At 37.2% G+C, this 20557-nt stretch overlaps 1 protein-coding gene across 3 annotated transcripts in view; it reads left to right on the forward strand.

Annotated features, from left to right (window-relative positions):
• Window positions 1–20557, forward strand: part of LOC139687317 (protein piccolo-like) — a 378873-nt gene that overhangs the window by 126615 nt on the left and 231701 nt on the right. The window lies entirely within an intron of this gene.

A 20557-nucleotide genomic window follows, 5' to 3' on the forward strand; every position in this document is an offset into this window, starting at 1 on the left:
GTTCTCTCAGCTTCTGTATTCCACAGTCATTATGTGTATGCTCCCTTTAAAGTGATAGTTGTTGTGAGTTTATTCACTGTATTTCAGTAGATCATTACGAAGTAGTAATAATGACGTTCTGAAGTCACATTCTCCGAATATCTTTCGACGATTTCACTCCGATATCAACCCGTCAAAAGCTTAATTTATCGCGGGAATCTAATTTTTAAATTAGAAGTATATTAGAACACAATAAAACATAAAATAAATATCCCATTAAAACATGCTTTACCAGTGAGAACTACGGAGTTGGCATACCTTTCAAAATATGGCCGACGCGGAGTTTTACCTCCACGATTTTAGTTAGCTATAGTATTAATTAATAATTGGTAATAATCCTTGCTTCTTTTCTTTCGGTGAATTTGATTGCCAATCCGTCCAAGACCAATTCCAAGCAATATTTTCTCGCGATTGCGTTGCGTAGATTGCAGGGTAGAGGTTTTACAGGCTTGTAACATTAATCGACGGACTCTTCGAAAAATTCTGCTAACCGCGGTTAATCTTTCAAAGGAACAGCCACGATTAATTCATTTAACCGATCGAATATTTTTTTCGCAAATGTTTTCACTAAGAGCCTGCTTTCTGCACAACTATCTTGATCAATCAATGACAGTGTTTTATTTGATCGTTCATATTTTTCTCCGGGTTCCAAATATTTTCTCATTTTTCAGTCGCTGAAACTTTGCTTAATGTCAAGGTTGGTTATCCAAAACAATGTATGCCTGTAAATCTTGTATCTTTTCTTGGATGAATTTCTAAGACGAAGCTTTACGTACTAGTAATTGCGCAGTTGGTTATGTATGCATACTGTTCCACCCGTGCAATGGCGATGATTCCCTTATTCACTTGTTTCCTATTTCCTGAAAAAAACATGCCAAAAAATATGTAATATCTGGCTAACACACGTGTTTCCTCAATGTACAAAGTGACACTTTTCCTTTTACGTCTTTTTCTCTTTAGTATTTTACAATATTTTGAAACTCTGTCACCTGAACAGTCACTTATTTAAATGTTAATACCCATATAATTTGTTTAAAATGCACATTGTTTACGGCTCAGCTTACACTCTGGCATCAATCTCTTTAGTTCCATGTTAAAAATGAGTGAACGTAATTATTAATTTGGTAATATGCTATTTTGACAGTCCAGAGTGAACCCGATGCACACACATATGAGTACTCAATTTTTTGTATATTTTTAATCCCACCCTATATAATATTCATTGTATTCCAGAGAGAAAAAAATGAAGTAAAAATAATAATTTTTATTTTCTTTTTCAATTAAAATTTCAGTTTAATTGTATATCATTTTTATTAATGCGGTAAAACTTATAATTGATAAATATAAAATATGATTTTACGTTATTTTTAACTTGTGAAGACCTATGATAAAACTTAAATATTGTTTAAAATTATTATGCGTGTAAAAAGAACTCTTAAGTGTTGACTCAATCCACTCGGAAATTCCTCGTAATATAGTATGGTCTGATTGATATAGTTATGCATGAAATCTTATAATCACATGTGTAAGCGTACAAAATGATGGGTCTAAATCAAAATCTTTTTAACATAATTACGGTCAAGAGCCTTGAATTTGGAGGGCTTTTATCGACAAATAGAGGGAGGGGTATTTTGTCATAAGCATATTTATTATGCGGTAGATTCTGATCTGCCACTGAAAGGAAATTTTGATATATTAGATTAAAACAGGGATGGGTAAAATAAAGTAAATGGAGTAATCTTTGTAAAAACATCAGGATTATCCAAAATATAATTGAAAATGGGACCAGGAAGGCAAATAGATACGCTTAGGGTTTATAGATATGCATGCAAAAACAGTCATTATATTTATAAGATCAAAATCCAAATTCATATATCCATTTGTTGGATTGTAGTTGTATTTAGGAGTTAATACAGTGAGTAAAAGTGATGAAAGAAGGAATTGAATTAAGAGCCAGGTAAATATTTTTTTTAGAATTTAAAACCAGAGATGGAGACAGATTTAGAGAGAGCTCGTTAATCATGCAGAAATTATGATATTTTCGAGTTTGAAGTTTGTTTAATAGACCTCAATCAATGAAGAGAAGGCTTTTCAAAAACCTTTTGTAAAAACTCAGTTGTTTTTAAATATAGCACGACTGAAAACACACCAGGCAGGAAGTGTACATTATCCTAAATGTAGCATAGAAAGACGTAAAGGAACATTTAAAAACAAATTCTCTATGCTAGATAATTTAAGCTACCAACTTTTTTTTAGACTTTCTTAGTTATTCCCTTTCAATAATAGGAATACACTCGCCCCTAAGTATAAAATGTTTATAAAAATCAGGATGTTTCTTATTGTAAAAAAGCCATCAAAAATATTTCAGAAAGGTTTCATTTGTACAAGTCGTAGTCTTCGACAGTTCTTTTGTCGGGCATCGCAAATTACCAAAATGGAGGCACTATTATCGCAATGTAATGTGTTATTTTATGCATTTAGAATGAGTATATTGACTTTCTTATTCTTTTCTTTCGTATATTGAGTATTAAATTTAAGACGAAAATACTTCCAATCAAAATTAATCTCCCAATATAAATTAATTACTTAATCATTTTTCTAAAATATTAGTTTGTCGACATGTTTTAATGAAATCCAAAAACTGTTAGTTTAAATATGGGATGATTATATAATAATTTTCGCTCTGATTCATATTTTTCCCTTGCTTAGATGTGAATGACTAACGATTTATAAGGATTCGATATCGGGATTATTTGGATGTTGCGTTATTATCCTTGGTTTTGTAAGGAACTACAAATTTCATATTTAGAATCAGTCAGAAGTGTACAGTGGCAAAAAAACATAGGATTATGAGGTATAAGAACAAGGGCGAGGTTGCGAAGGCTTATAGAATTCCCAGAAAGTTAGCTGTTTCTCACCACACTAGCATGGATGTCTTTTTAATAGTTTATCCATTCTTGCCATCATGATGACATAGTTGTTGATACATCTGAAGTAGCGTGCTTTTTGTGTTCAGCATTTGAAAAAATTCAATGGACTGTGCATGAGTCTCAAAAGTGAAAATAAAAACCTTCAGTATTTGCCTTATTCAAAAAACACCTTAATGTTTCAAATATTCTGTTAGAAATAAGCTTTTCATCAGGGTTGGAGTGAAACGTTTATGCTTTTGGAAATAATTTGTGGATGTTATTGAAGAGGTTGGAATATATCCATCTTGGTCAAAACTTATATTTTTTGTAAATATTATCAATATTTTGGTGCATTACTGAATAGAATTATTATCGGAGTGGCTCTAGTTCATGCAGTTAATTCTCTTAAAAGAAATGAATCTTGTTAAGTAGAGGAGGGTCCCAAGCGGTACTCCAGTAGTGAGAGTCATTTTGCAGACGACTTTCCCTTGGTATAAAAAGGCGGATATTGTTCAAATTATAATAAGAAAAATGTTCTTACTGTAGGGAAAAAAAGCGACAGAATGAGATCTGGTGAAATTTTCCTTTGAAAGTCATTGGTAAATGGGGAAACTAAAAAAGTAGTCAACCAACATACAGTATTAAAGTGTTTAGAAAAATGTATGTGTTTACATAATTATTAAACCTTTCACTCAATGATTTTTCATATCTGAATTTTAAAAACGATATTTTACGGAAAAATCTTGGATAATAAATCGAAAGATCTACCTCGGAGGATATTCAATTTTCGGAAAGAGCTTGCTTAATAGGATGAAGAAGACTGCGAATCGTATGTTGTCATACAAAGTTTTGCGAAATATGTTGGGAAGGGGATGGGAGAAGGAAATGGTCCAAATGACAACGCCGCGCTTTTAAATGATGGCGGTGATCTTAATTTTATAAGGTTAACGGAAATTGAAGGGGAAATAGGTAATCGCAAGTAAAATATATCCAATGACATTCATGCAAAAATAATCTTAACTGCACTTCATAAGGGGCAAATTCACAAAATTTTATAGTATTGAATATTAATTCTAAAGCTAATGTTTTGCGAATTTCCTTCCGATGGCATGGGCTTGATTTTAATTTTGGAAAATATAAAATTTGCTATCATAGACTCGAATGTTACTTTAGAATTATAGACATAGAATTTTATGACACATTGAAATATCATATTTTCAGAATTGGATTATGAATAACAGTCCACATAAATTAAATCTTCGAAATTGTTCTACCCGTAAGCAATAAATTGGAGCTTAATGGTTTCTAAGATTCTTTCAAGGGAGAGGGATCTCTTATTCCATCGATAATCCTTCTCATAGTGAGCCAATACCACGGCCAACTTTGACAGCTCCACAATTCCTCTATTTTTTACTGTAAATCTCGTTTTTCGACTGTGTCAACTCTTCGCGTCCATTCCTTTGCCTGAATGGCAGCATATTAATGTTCGTTTTCCCGTCATGTTGGCGGAACGGAAATAAACAACTCGACGGTATTTCTTCCTCTGTTCTTCGGGTTTCAGTAATTGAAATTTTCATTTGGACTCGATTACAAGCATAATTGCTAATTTTAATCGCAACTTCGTGTTATTTCTTAATGATTCTCTTTATACATAAACACCTCGTGAAATAGTCTTCGATTAATCGTGGTGCAAGGTTTTAGATAACTTGTTTTAAAAACTAACCCCTCATTTTACTTTGTAATAATTGTAATTATGCCTTAAGAATTTGAATATTTAAGGAATAATAGACATGTCTAATGTCTATTGTGTGCGGCACATTTGTGAATATAGTTATAATTAATGCTAGGACTATAATTCCAATGCCGGTATTCCAATTAGAATGCAGAAGAGTTGCCGGTATTGCGAGTAGTATTGCCGAGATCCCTTTTGTACGATGGAGGACATGCTTATTGTTTAATCTGTCTACTTAATTGTGACTCGAAAAAGAATATCGTGAATTTTGTCAGCGACTACATTAGTGGATTTGAAGGTGCGATGTCACTTCATTCGTATTACCATTTATAGTACTACTCAATGTTAATGAATACCTTTAATTGTGAAGCATTATCTGCTTATTAATGACAATGGAGTTACAAAGTCATGTAAAAGAGCGTAAAATGGTTAGTCAAGGTTCCGACTGAGATTGACCTCGTCGAACGACTGGACTCTCCGGTGTATATAAGGGGGCATACGTATGGATATTCCGTAGCAGTCGTCATTTGAACTACGTTGTACGAACGTCATAAATTAAGTCCATATGACGCCTTAAAGTTTAAACTTACAATTACTTAAAACTTAGAATCAAGAACGCAGTCTTAGATTCTCATCCGTGTTCGATACCGTTCGAACATCGTCCATCATTCATTTAACTGCTTTTGAGAAAATTCCTCCTGATCATTTTCTCACGTCGCAGTTCAAATTCTGCCTTCAATACCTACATGTTCAATCTTCAGCATGTTTTTATATGATATTTCCTCCTATTTACTTTCATCGTCTATCCTAGAAGTACTTTAAGATTTCAATTCGAATTTCTGTTATGGCTGATAAACGGATGAAACTAATTTTGGCCTCGCCAACCTTTTTCCTTAGTCACACATTACTTGTGCTCCACGTGTTGACTCTTCCAAGTATATTTTGAGCAATGCTCATGAGGGCGAGGAAATTTTTATTTAAGCCTGCATTATTCGCCCGTCTTTCAATCATATGGTAACGACTTGTTTTTTTTAAAGCTGTTCTTTTCTCGTTTCTCTTGGCTTTCTTGGGAGCTTTACGATATCCTGTTCCACTAGAGTTTGCTAATAATATTCCACCAATCCAGTGAATACGACAATTTAGGCATTTAGAATGAAAATAGTTTGTAAGCTTTTTCCCGGAAAAATACTCACTACTCACTGCGGGAGGGAGCGGGAAATCTGGGATGTGATTGGATACAGTCCATCATTCCGGCCGTGTTGCTTGGCATCACTCCCCCGAGCGAAACAAGGCCTCGCGTATGTAGATCCGGACGCGACCCTTATTATTTCAGCTTGTCTTAATTGCGTCCGCGCTCGGTAGCGTCTTTTGTTTTCGCCTTTTGATGGCGCATCTTTCTGTTCCTCTTCCTCCTCCTCTACCCATTCCCCCACTCTCTCCCCCCCCCCCACAAAAACCCGCCCACTGTGTCCCGCAGACGCCCCATTTAGTCCGCCCCGCCTTCCCCCACCCTCCCCCGCCCGGGGGTTGATGCTCGCATTTTTTACCGCCTCTGTCCTCTTGTCCTGCTTGTCTGCCTCCCTCTCTCCCTTCTTCCATGGAGCCGATCTCTCATCAACCACTGTTCAAATTCTCCTCTCATTCTTATTCTCCTCACCTTCCCCCCCCCCCCTCCCGATCGGTCTGCCCTCATTCATTTCAAACTTACAACGGAGAGAGCTGCGAGTGTTTTTATCGTGTTCACCTCTTCTTGTTTGGAAATCTCGGTTTTCCCTTTCTGCGCCGTATTCCGTTCTCCTTCCGGGTTTCCCCTTTGCTACCCCGTCGCGCCGCCCTCCTCATCGACGGACTCGAATGATGGGAGGGTAAAGGGTGTGATTGCCACCTCCTCCGTGGAATTTTGAAGGCCCCAATGACAAATACTAGCTGCCCAAATATTAAATAAATCGCCAAAACACTGTGTTTTTTTTCACTAAAGATTTTACTCGAATGCAGTTTTCAAATATCAAGAACCAAAACAAGTTTTTGTGAAAAAAATATTTTAAATTAAAAAAAATGACTTTTCATACTGTTTTAATTTAAAGGATTAATTAAGAGTAAATTGATAAAGAGTATATTATGTCAAATGTGTTAGTAGGATAATTGAATAGTTTTCTGAGATAAAATACGAGAACTAGATAACCTAATTGGGTACGACATAATAAATCTCTCAGATAGCAATATGTTTTTCTTGCCATTCACGCACTAAATTTCATTTTAATGATTATACCGTGGATCAGGCAAGAAATAGCGAAATGACCTGTATATTTACCTCCAAAATATGACTTCAGCTGTGAGTCCTACCCAGGAGTGGGTTGAATTCACAAAGATCTCTTCTTTTTCCTTTTAACTTAATAATTTTTAATTATTTTTTTGACACCAAAGAGGTTAGTTTATAAAAGTAAACTTACTAGTATTGGATGAAAACGAAATTTGGGGATACCTTTATAAAGATGAAGGCCAAAAATGGGACATTGGAAGAGTTTTTGTGTCTAAAACGAGGGAGAGAGAGTCAGAAGTGAGTGTTCTTATGAAATAATGTGGATTGAGTGCATCAGTAACAGGAAATCACGAGAGAAAGGTGAGGAATGGGATTGGTTATAATGAGATAATTGATGGAAGTCGAATAACCAAGCATACGCTATGAGAGAGAGAGAGCGGTAGACGAAAATAGTCCTTAGTGATTTTGGTCGGAGCGACTCAGAAAACCCAGGATATTAGTGATCTCACAAACAGAAGAGCATATATGGAACAATGCTTTAATACGAAAGAGACGAAAGAAGTATACAGGCCTAAAGTAGTGTAAAATAAGTTATTACAATGTAGTTAAGTTTCCTGAAGTTCCTGGAAAACGGATTTTTTTACACATCCTCTCCCGAAAGAGGACGAAATGAATGGTATAAATGTAGGTATCTAATGAATGCATGCAGTTTTCTTTATGGTTGAGGTTCCCTTGATTTTAGTCCCTTCCCTCTTTTCTCTTCCACTCTTCTGAGTTTAAAGAGACCGGCGAAATTATTATAAATCGCGTGGAATTCGTGTCTTCATGGCTTCGGCCTCAAAAAAGAAATCACCTTCGGATCTTCAGTGAATCTGCGTGATTCACACTTCTTCTTAAAACATTTTTCGATTTGCAGTCTGAAGAATGTCGTTAAAGCGGAGGAATAAGAGTCTAGTTTTTGTTTTTAATTAATGAGACTAAATTGCTTCTAGGTGTCTTCGAAATGTTCTGTGACAGCATTCCAGCTCCGTAACAAATTTCACAAAGGACGCCTTTCTTATGTACAACTGCCAAAATACTTGCTTTGATTTTATAATCAGGGGACCAGCTAGTGAAATAATTCTGTGCTGCTTCCTACCACGCTCGCGGTTTGTTACCAAGGTTAGGTATTAATTTGAATTTTGAGGCGTCTATCAAAGTTAACTAAATAAACTGTCATCGGCAGCCTTTTCATTATGGAACATGTTCAGTTTTCTTTTAGCAAAGATGGAAGTAACACGCCGGGTTTATTTGCCAACGATGAAATGGTTTACAGAGATATACCTAATCCTGTTTCATAATATTTCTTTAAACTGGAGATTCACTTTAACCTACGCTTAAAGCCTAAACTCAGTTTAATGAACACTAGTAAATTGTAAACTGACCGCTAAACAGCAAAACTAACAGACGCTGTTACTGCAGTTACAATTTTCACATTCACTGATGTGCAATCTTATGTGTATGTACAATCGGATTTGTTGATAATCTCCTCGTTAAGTTAACATTCGCATTACCTAAAATTTGGATTTTAACCGGCCATTGAAAAACCTTAAGACCAACATAAGAATAAGTCTTAATTTCGCGACCACGCACCTAACGCCTATAAGGGCAATTCGTCCCAAGAGAGTAATATGATGTCACGAATAGGACAGCAATCAACAAGTGTTGGTTGCTATCACATTTTTTGCGCTCTAATTTGTTAGGAAAACACCTGTTGTTTTAAGGAATTGACTTTAAAATATTTTAAAATGTTATTATACGTTTTCTGATTAGATTAAAGCTGCGAATTCCTAAACAGTTTAGATGATTAGATTACTAAAGAAAGCTATGAATTTACGGTGATAAATATGTGTGCTTTGGTAAGTACTCTAATATCGTAGTCTAAATCAAGTTTATTTGACTACAATCACCCGAAAATATAAAAAGGTCTATGTTTAAACGCCTTACGAGTGCTAAGAATTTTAAATACATGAGCTAAAATAAATATAAATTGAAGCACATAAATTTATCCAAAAAATCTTGAATGTTTTATTCCACCGATTATAATTTTTTTTTAAATTCAGATACTAACTGTTTTATACATACACCATTTAAATCTGAACATTTGGTTTATTTTTCAAGTCTTAAAATTTAAATGATATTTAGGTTTAATTGATAGAGGTTACGTTTTTATGAAATGTCGTACTTGCTGTCACAGAGCATTAGAACGCCTTCCAGAATCTATTGGTATGAAGTATTGGGAAAAATCGTTTAATTTTTGTCCACGCATTCGAAGGTTTTGCGTAATTGATTATTTCTCGGAAAGTAACACGTTTGCTCCTCTTATCACGTGACCTTTGCATGCAAGAAACCGTCCATTGCGCTGCACGCCAAATGGCATTCTTTAGTTGAATTTTGGTCGACATATTGTTCATAATTTATGCTAAAATGACTAACAAAGACAAAAAATAACTTCAAAATTAAGCATTCCATATCCTAACCCAGTTAAATTATTCTAATAACCTTAACTTTGATGAAGGTATAGTTTTCTTCAAGCAAAGTTGATTTTGTTCACATCTCTCTGTTTTTACTCAAACTTTAACTTTATAATACAATATTTTTTTTCAAATTCAAACACTTTGATTTATTTTGCATTTATCAAGTGTATGTGTCTTATCCTGAGGGAAGAGTATACCTGTGCCTTCACACTACCGAGATGTTTGCAGGGAAATTTAAAACTTGGCATATTGGCGAGAGCTTAATGGTCAGAATGTCCTTGCTGAATGCTATGACAACCGGAAAAGATGAATAGTTTGCAAAGAGACCTACTTCCTGGTGTCATTTTCAAGGGTGGTTCATTCTCGAAATATCTGAAATGGATGTTGCTCTGGGTTGTGTCATTGTGCGATTGAAATGCGGTGACACGTTCAGGAGTGATGAGATGAAGACGCAACTCAAACAACCGCTCTAGGAGTATAGCACTTCAGTTTCGAATTTCACGTTTGGCAGCAGACGTTTCAGTACTTTTCCTCGTGTATACTTATTTGTTCTATATCCTTCGTTGAATTACAAAGGCGAATGTGAACGAAATGGGACAATGTAATTCTCTGTTTCTTTGATATCGATTTGCATTTCTACTCTAATAGTCCTGTATTATTTATATAATTATGATAAAGTGAAAAAGCTCTCTCCAAAAGGAAGCGTATAAAGCTAATGTTGCTATTCCCAAGTATAAATTATTGTTGGAGTCATATTTTTATGAATATTGGTGAATATCAGTCCATCGGTGAGGGTGAAATTTAGTTGGGCCCTAAAATACTATCACGCCGTGGTCCTCTGAGGCCCTCTGTGTGAATTGGACGAGTTAAAATAAATAGTTACGTATGGCATGAGACTTATTTTTAAAAAACATTGAATGAGTTATTTGAGTCCCAATCGAAATACATTGAGATTTATTATTTCAGAACTGCTATGGATGGAGTCTGTAAAATAATGACGGAATTTACCTCCGATCCACTTCGCAACTGTCATTCCATTATACCAGGTCACCTCAACGCTGCTTTGGCAATCTTGAAAATAAGCTGTTGTATACATTAATGATGTTTTAGGCATATAATACAGCGTGCGGAAACATAACTTCCTTTTTTCAAATGCAAAACGCTTTCAAAAAGGGAAGCTATGTTGCCGCACCCCGTACTAAGATGGCGTGCTCCTAGGAAAATGCGATTTAGCTATATACAATTTTATTAGATTTATGTCATAAAATTAGTGATTAGTCAACTATTAAAGAGAATTTTTCGTATTTAACCTGCATTATACCGACGGACCAATGTTATTGAGTAATTACAGATATAGGATATGGGGATAATAAAATATCGATCTTTTATATTAACCTACCAAAGATGCATCAATTAAGTCCTCAACGTCCTTCAGTTTTCAATGAAATATTAGTACCAAGAGATTGCAATAATTTTTTATAAATTCACCTAGTGGCAATAGGGCATTGATTGTGCTTTATTTTACGTATGTTTCCTCATCATTCCCACAATACTCTTGCGGATGCGAGTATGTTTGCTCAGCCGCGTGTCATAATTTTAAAACAAAATTAGCGAAGCGAAAAAAATCTGTGCCTCAAAGTGTGTCGTTGTGTAGTTTCCTTTTATTTTTAGTCAAAAGCGCCTGCAATCATTGGTCCTAAAGTCATGAAAGAGCTCGCGGACTAAGGGAATTAGGTGATGGGAGGGAAACCGCGGCGAGAGGGTAAATATTAGGCCGCTGGGGAGGGAGGGAGGAGTTTAGCGGGTGGGCTGGGAGAGGAGGACCCGGAAGTATTTCGCCTCGTCGATGGACGAGGATGATCTATTACCATCCCCTCCTCCGATACCTTTCCAACCCCCGACCCCTCCCACCCCCGGAGACTCGCGAACATTCCTCTGCGAAGATCCTTTTTTTTCCCCATCCCTTGTTCCCCCACGTCCTTCCAGACTTCCTCCAACTCCTTCGCTCCTCCTTCTTGGCTCAAGGGAACGACCCTTGTCCACGTGTCTGGTCAATCACTCACGCTAAAATTAGCCCTCGCGGCCTCCATTTTTCTTTCCGCTTTCCCACTCCAGTGGGAAATTTCTTTTTGCCCACTTTGTTGTCCCTCGGTGAGACGCGCAGTGTGGTTCCCGATGGGTATTTTCCACGACGTCCCGCCTCGTTCCTGCATTTAATTGATTCGCGCTTATTTTTCTCTCCTGGAGGAGGAAGGGTGACGTCAGGAGAGCTGACTTCCGACGCACTGCCGTCTGATGCGAGCACTGGATTAAATAGCACCCGGTCAAGAGGTTTTTTATAGTTCACCCTTGAGCACTGTCCGACGTAAAATGTAAGGAGCCTGTTGCGCATGCGCTTATTTTCTCATCGCACTTAATTTCATAGGGGGGGTCTCAAATGAAGCATCGTGAAATTTTTTTTTCTTCAATTGGTTTATCTACCGGAGCACTACGTGTCTGGAAAAAATATTTAGCCCTCTAATCCACCACATGCCCTTACAACAATATATATATATATATATATATATATATATATATATATATATATATATATATATATATAAATATATAGGTATGAGCTTAGAGGAAATTGGGTCAGGTCGTTATTCAAGTTGGAATCTTTTTACCTTGGACTAATAGAAACATATCCTTATTTCAAGAACCCACAATTTAATGACTTGCTTTGCTGGAAAGTTAATTTTAAATGTATGGCAACGTTTTTCTCTTAAAAGTGTATTGTTAGATCCCACTTTTCAAAATGGAAAAGAAAATAAAAGTCGATACACACTCTAAGATGCTCTAAGACCACCAAAGTAGAACCCATTAAGTAAGCAAATTTATTTCAGATTCGGAAACGAAAGCAGGTAATAGAAAGGGTTATTATTGGAATCAACGTTGCCGAGTTCTAATAGATCACAAACTTAATTTATCTGTGGAGTTTGATGGTACTACCTCCAGCTTTGCTGTTAGCATCGATATCTACTAGTCGTCCAACTGTATCTAAAACTCTAATTAAAATTCACTTTTTTTAAATAATCCTTCTTAGTGACTATTCTCTGGCATTGCGAATTTGTTGGTAAATTTTCAAAATGGAACTTAAATCAAAATCTTTCTAGCCTTAATAATTAGTTTCAATTTGTACTGCTATCTTAATTAAGAGAAAGAAATACTATTGATAAAAATAATTCAAGGTATAAATTGTCGTACGATATTTGATGTTAATAATTAATCGGTCGTGTATTATTCTGATTTCTTCCAGCAATTAAAATGATGAAAATATAATACGCATTTATTAGCTTCATGAAAGCTATTTTTACCCGTGAGCACATTTTTATTTTCCGTATCTTTTTTAAGGTTTTAAAAAATTAAATTTGGATTCGATTTAATGCATTCAGCCTTGTGGGGTGATTTTTTTTCACCGTGTTATTGCGCCACCAATGACTGCCACTCATTTTGTCTTAAAGCCTATCTCTTAGACTTTTTTCATTTAAATTGCTGCCAAAAATCGTTGCTAGGCAGAGGCACCAAGCATCTTGGTCGAAAACGGGACTTGGCAGCATCTATAGATTACACGATTTTTCGTGCCACCAAAGAAATTTAGCTCCAGTCGATCCCATAGGGCTAATAAAAGTTGTCAAGGTTGAAATATGAAAAAACCAGCAATCAAGCGATCTTTTCTTTTTTTTTCTTTGAATTAGTATTTATTCCTTGAAGTTGTATACAGCTCACATGTAGTGCATTGAAAATTTTGGATAATTGGCTTTTATGAATGTCAAGTTATTTGTAAATATCCAGAGAGAAAAAAAAACCCTTTTTTTGACTTCATAAATATATTATCAAATAAAGTATGTTTTGTTTCATATTACAAATTCTATTCCAATCAGAAGCAAGTATGTTTTAATAAAGTGCAGTTTTTAAATGATGCCATATCTTAGCGTAAATTTTCTCCTTAACATTATATTCATTGATTTCAATAATGCCTTGCACTTAAAGGAACCAGTTTGCATAGAATTCAAGTTGGTTTTCGGCGAATAGCATGCATCAGCTTTGATATAGATGAGAATACGTGGCATTTTACTGTCAACGGCTGCAAGCCGACTTCCCAAACTATGCATAATCATATGCATATTTGAGGAATATTCGTTGACTTAATGCAGTTTGTGACTTTGAAATATGTGTGTAAGTGTGTGTGTGTATGCCCGTGGAAAGAAGCGGGATCGCTTCCTCTTCTAGATCTTGATGTTTTTGTATGTCGAGAAAATTAATGACAGACACTTCGCAATTGGGAATTCAGGGCCGGGCAGTTCTCATAGTCGCGACATTTCATAATCGGTATTGAGATAGTTTTCCTGCCTGTGTTGTCCCGAATCGTTTAAAAGAGTTACTTTGATTGGCCATCATTATTGTACGATTAATATTTAAGTTTTTTGAAAGTTTTAGTTCGTTTTATTTTCATTTTTTTTAAATATTAAAGGTCATACAAATAAAACTTGTAATAAAATAAGTCGGCGTACATAAATTTTCATCTCAAAATGGTAGACCTGTCCTTTTTTTCGTTAAAAATTTATTTCGTAGCATTGAATCCACTAAAATACTGAAATGTTTCAATTACGGAAAGCAAAATTAGATCTGAGTGGAATAAGAGCGCAATCCTTTATATTCAAAACCTTTACGCGTTTTCCTACCACTTACCAGATTCTTTTAAAAATACTTTATATCACTCTTCTTCCATTTCGCGATAGATAACCGAACACGGTATACGAGTAATGAGATTCCTAGTTTGTGTTTTGAAGCGATTCTTTGAAGATGGGTCGCAACATCCATGATCACAATGACCACGCCACGGAGGGGAAGTGAGTAGCATTGGCGAAAATCATTCATGATCCCATCCCCTGTCGGGGTAAACGATGTTGACCATGCGGGTCCCTCTCTGGCGTTAACTACAGTACGCGGGGAGTAACGCGACCCGAAGAGTGCCTCCGGACCATCGGAGCCGATAGCGAGAGCCCTGTCACGTCGGGACCCTTGGCATTAATTTGCTACGCGTTTAACCCCCGCTCTTGAAGTTATCTGCGGCCGAGTTCATCGACCTCCCGCCCTCCGGAACTTATTTCGTCCCATTTTTTATTATTTCTTTTCCCTCCCCTTCTTCCTATGTTCCCCCTCTTTTTCCGGTGGCTCTCAAACCCCCTCGCCCTCCTCCCTCGCGTTCTATTTCCTGCTCCTACCTTCACCTTCCCCCGTCACGGTCGCATCCACTTCCACGACCCCCGTCGCCACCCTCCCTCCTCTCCCCCCCCGCACCCCCGTCCCCACCCACGCCTTTCCCCAACCCTCCCCCCCACACCGCATCGGCCTTCTTCAATTTACTCGCTACCCACCCACCCGTCGCCAAGGAAGGTTGTGCCCTGATGCTTCTACATGTATGTTGATTAAGTGCTTCAACGGCTGTCACTCCGCTCAGTTAGCTCGACAATATCCATTGGGCATTAATAAGACGGATTCCCGAGAAGTGACGCGGTCCTTAGGATCTGACGCTCATCTCATTTTGAAGTATGTTTGTCAATGGAAAATGATCAATAAATAATTAATGTGACAATTAATCATAGGAGCTGTGGATCATCACCTTCATATTCATTATTGGTGGCACTTGCTTTTAAAAATTTTAAATATTTTCCACGCGACTTCTGCTTCAAACGATCTTTTTCGACGTCAAAGCGTCATTTTCAAGAAAAATTGCATTCTAGGTTATAATAAAAACTTTTCGGAACACTATGAAGGATTTATTTAAGCAATGACCATCACCTTTTTTCAGAATATTTTATATCGCCTTCATAGGTTATCTTCCTAGGATTGGCTTGTTACCATTCTCCAGGCGATGTTACCCAGACAGTCTCATCATTTATATCCATTCATATCTCCTTTTTATGTATCCCATTACCAGCCTCTCGTAATTTCATCCTTGGCTTTCTTTGTGGTTATTCCCTTCCATCATTCCTTCACTTAATATCCTTAATATCCGCAGTAGACTAACGAACCTCACCACACCGTGCTTCGATTAATTCCCCGAGCTTTCATGTTAACGTCTCGCGGGAATTTCTTACTGAACCCACTCTTCAAAGGACTTCAATGGTAACTCAGTCTATCCATTTTGTTGACCTTATCCTCCGGTGGTGTTGAATTTCAGGAAATTCTAATCTACTCTCTAATGCTGTTAGCGCCCACGTGTCATTTCTGCGGAAAAGGAAATTCCTAGGGTTGTATATGTTTCATTCATGTATAATTTATTACATTTCTACATTAATAATGACAATATTAATGTAGAAAATAGCTAATGCTATTCATTAAGCATTTACAAATGTCTAAAGAAAGGTTAGGGTGGATAAAACATTTTAATTACCTACGTAGTCCGCCGTTTAAGGCAGCTTTAATAAAGTTAACATAATTTTGAAACGGTAAAGTTTACTGAGAAATTGTGATTGGTATTCAAGAAATTCATATCAAAGTTATGAATAAATGCTTTCCCTGGATACTCACTTTTCACTGTTTATAAATCAGTAATCAGTAACTAAATTGGAACCAGGACTATCTTTAAACACCACCTGGTAATATTATCTAGCGTTTGTCTCATTTTTTTCTCGATTGTATCTTATTTTTCGTACATTGTATAAAATTTGCCACAAATTGAACTTTGGGCCATGTAACTGTACAAAATTGTTTTTGTATAGTTGTTTTTTCTCGGCAAGCATATGCACTTTAATAAGGTTTAGTACTTTCAAAACTTCTTTAGATCGAAAGGTACGAGTGAAATATTTTTCTACAAGTACACGGGTATATATTATATTTATCGATAGGTTGACCCTAGACCTTGCGTCTTCTGTATTCGAGTGCTTGTTAATGTATCAAGTAAGTCTTCTTTTTTCAATGTATTCACTATTTTTGGAGAGAGTATGGGATTTTTTTTGACATTGTAAAACTGAAAGATAGTTTTGACAGATAAGCTAAATAATTTTTTTTTGTACTTACAATTTTAGTGTACAAGATTGCATGCGTGTAGTGTATTGGTCCATCTATTCTTTTGGTAAGAGAAATGCTTGTGATAAAAAGAACAGTTAGGATACATTGTTTTCCGTGTCTGTTTGAAAGAATGGAGTTTCATGGCAATTTTAATTCCGATTTCCATACTTTTCCGAAGATTAATTCATAATAGTTAATCTACCTGTATGTATAACTTATTATTTCTTAATTTTGGTGGTGGAAAAAATTCGCTTAAAATTTTGGAATCGAGCATCAGTGATTATGGTTGCGAAAACACCGAGGCAGCCACTGAGAAAAGAGTAATTGTTGTGCATTGATATCCCTAAATATACGAGAATTCCCGGGAAGTACTTTTGAAGGTTGTTTCACCCGCGGCATTCATTCTCCGAGAGCACTTGGTCGACGAAAATTTATGCTCCCAGTCCTATTTTGGAGCCGCCCTGAAACCCTCCGGCCAAGTGATCGCTGATGAGGGAATTTGTGAATTTTTCGAATGGTCAAATACTTTTCGAAAACAACTCGACTCGAGGTGGACGACCTTGAACAGGTGTTTTTCCTCTCCGCGGCTTCCTTTGTTCTGCTCCGCTCTGGGTCACGTGTCTTTGAGCAGACCCTAGAAAAACTAAGGGTCAACCCATCACTCAGCGGTGCCTTTACGAGTACAGATTGTGGCCACATAGCTTTCACATACGCACGGGTGGCGAGCTGTCGGTCATTCAATCCCATGTCATACCTCCCCCGCGCCTGCGTCCAGAATTCCCTTCGCCGCCCTGATAAGAGAGAATACTGTCACTCATCGAAAGTTGGCCGGGTGAAAGTAGAGGATAAATTAATCATAGGTGCTCTTTTTAATTTTTCGAAAGGGCTCAAATAAATGGCATCTGGCTATGTATTTTAACTAAGATCTTTTATTGAGCCCTAATTTTTTTAATGCGTTTTAGGATATTTTGTTATAGGGGGAAGTTTATTTCAGTGGATAGAGCACTGTGGCACTGGCCAGAGGACCCGGATACGATTCCCGGGAACGCCGGGTAACCAGTTTCACCTAAGCTGTTTGCTTTCTTGGTACCAGATCTTTTTAAGAAACTGGAGATGGTACAGGGAAAGGAACTAGGTCCCCTACGCTGTTGAAAGGATTTCACACGTCGTTGTGCTTAGTACTAGGCGAGCTCTACTCTCATGATGACCCGCACCTCACGAAAAAACGCGAGGAAGAGATGGGTGAATACATTAATATTGAGCGAAGTTTTACTTTTTGCAGAAACTGGTCGGCGAGACAAGAGGGTGAGCGTTGAGATTTTAGGCCTTTGAAATTTGAGACTGGAGAATAATGGAAAACATAAAATGGGCATAAAGGGAAACAACGTTCTAGGCATGGTGGGGGAGGGGAGTATGTTGTTGGGAGAAATTTGAAGAAGGGTGGACTAGTGGGTGCAAGAGAGACTGAGAGACAACGTGATGCCGAAGAGGAGAGGAGAATGCTAGGAAAACGAGGTTGAGGGAGCGTAAAAGGTTACGGGATGACTTAAATGAATTATGAGCATTTTTTGCCCATGTTATATTTATAAAAAAACCTCAATGATCAATCTTCAAGCTTGAAATTTTAATGGCATTCATCGATTGATAAGTATAACTCATAGAGTGTTTCAATGCTAACTTAGTTTGTGTTAAATGTTCAAGTGTTTCAATGCTAACTTAGTATGCATAAAATATTTCTTTCATTTCACACTGTTCTAATCTTCTTAATGATAGTTTATAATTACATGAATTTTTGTTTTACATTAAACACACAAATTGTTCTCAATTACAATATTAATTAAGTTTCGCATACTGTCACCAACTTCTCGATCATGGTAATGTTAGAAGAGCGCATACATTTGTGACACTAATTCTAACATTAATTCAGATATTTGCCTCGTATTAGGAAAACTTTCAAATTTCTCCATTCTTTAAAGTTGAAAATAAAAGCTTGTATTTCACCCATACATTAAAATATCTCTTAAATGTTCTATTAATAGAAGCAAGATTAATTATTACACATTTGTTTTAGCATTGTCTGTGTTTATTTAAGTTTTCTGACCAAGAGGACAAGATGAAAGCTTGCCCTTATTTCCTTTGAGATGCCTTTCTCGATTCTCCTGGGTACCTGATCTACCCGAAGTTGACCTTGCTCTCCCTACTCGCACACATACGCGTACCTACACCTAATTCTTCTCTTGAACGTGAGGCGCCTGCGTATCTTTCGTCGGGTGTCATCCACCCTTTCCGTCCATTGCACGGCCTCAGAATTCAACACCCCTCTTTTTATCCGTGAATGAACGAACGCCTCCCGCGACTCCTTCGAGCCCCCGCGTGTCGCAATAAAGCCCGGAGGGAGCATGCATTGTTGGTTGCCCGCCATTGTTTACTGTTGTCGCATGACGCTCTTACTCATCACCTCATCATTCTTCCGCGTAATTTCTTCTTGGTCGCACCTAGTATATCAAACCCCGCAGCTTTATTCCCCTTTAACCTCAATTTACTTTTTACCCATTTAACCTGCTTCCGTACCTCGAATCTCATTAGAATCCGGGCATTAACGAGAATGTCGGTGCGTGCTTCGATTGTTTATACTTAAATCAGGCTGTACGCTACCCCTCTCTTCGTTCCCTGCCAGCTGTGCTTTGGCAGGAAGGTTATTGCAAGACGTCACTTCTACTATTTTTAAGTGTATGACCTGTTCTGCTACTCTCCAAAACTCTTTTCCCCTTCCTTCAGTTGAAAGTTTTGGCCGGATGAGTCGGTACGCATTCTCTTATTGAGCTACGCAGAATCATTGCGTCATATGGCTTCCCGAATTTCTTATACGTTGCTCTATCTCCTATTTTCTATTGTGTATAATCTGCCCCCTATTAGTTTAATAATCTACCGATGATAAGAGTGCACCTTGCCTTAAAGTTTTAAGTGAACATGTTATCTACGAATAATCTGGCTTTCTGGTACATTTAGAAGGTAACTGGGAAACTCCTACTCGCGGGCATAATACAAACAAATATGCCAAACCAATCCATTTCTTTAAAAGAATTCCATCAGTACGTACTTTCAATCGATTATAAACACATCAAGTTAAAGTCTTTTTTAACGAGTGGGCAATAAAAAATAAATCTCTTTGCTGGGTCATTGACTGAACTCCTGGAAGAATGCATATCATTTGTATATTCAAAATTGCTGTTTAAATTCTTCGTAAATGTGCAATATCAGTGGGAAGATCGGAAGTACAATGGGCAGACCGTTGTAAAACTGCCCGGAGGGTCCGGATTCAATTCCGGTGACGCCCCTTACCACCCTTAACTCTTCACCCAAGGTGTTCGAATTTTTTGGGTATCATAACTTCCTGGGAAACCATTTACGGCCTAAGGAAAATGAACTGCCCCCTTTCCCCTGATTTCTGAATTCAACACGCCATGAAGGGTTACCCTACTAGGTGAGCTCTACCCTCACCTATCAAGCCAACCGAGGGGTTTCACTAAGCGGGATTAGGATTATGGGCCGTTCGGCGTGATTACTGGGGTTCAATTCTCCCTTTAAAAAATAAAATTGACGTTGGACTCATTCTCTGTCGCGGATGTTCGCATTGGCAAGAGGACTTCATAGTTCAACACTTCAATGTCTCATGGTTTTTAACAAGTAAACAGAAGAACCGATGAGGAAAGGACCATACGAAGAACTCTGTGGAATAGAAGAACTGCATGGATGAGGCACACCTGCACAATGTATTAGTTACGAGGCATAATGAAAGAGAAAATTGAAGGGTGAATTCCGCAAGAATAACCAAGAGATGAGTGCATAGGATAAAAGTAAGAAGGAGCTGACAGGGGGTGAGAGAATTAACACTGAATAGAGAAGAAGGAAGGGCTGCTGCAAACCAATCGTTAAATTGAAATACCGATGATAATGATGAATTTCTTCAATAAGCTATCGTACAATAGATTGTTTCCGGCCAGTTTCACTCTTATCTTTCTCACTATAGGCTTCTATCTTCTCT

The sequence above is a fragment of the Hetaerina americana genome, unplaced genomic scaffold (genome assembly GCF_022747635.1).
Source record: "Hetaerina americana unplaced genomic scaffold, ioHetAmer1.1.p SCAF_19, whole genome shotgun sequence".
In the NCBI taxonomy this organism is placed as follows: domain Eukaryota; kingdom Metazoa; phylum Arthropoda; class Insecta; order Odonata; family Calopterygidae; genus Hetaerina; species Hetaerina americana.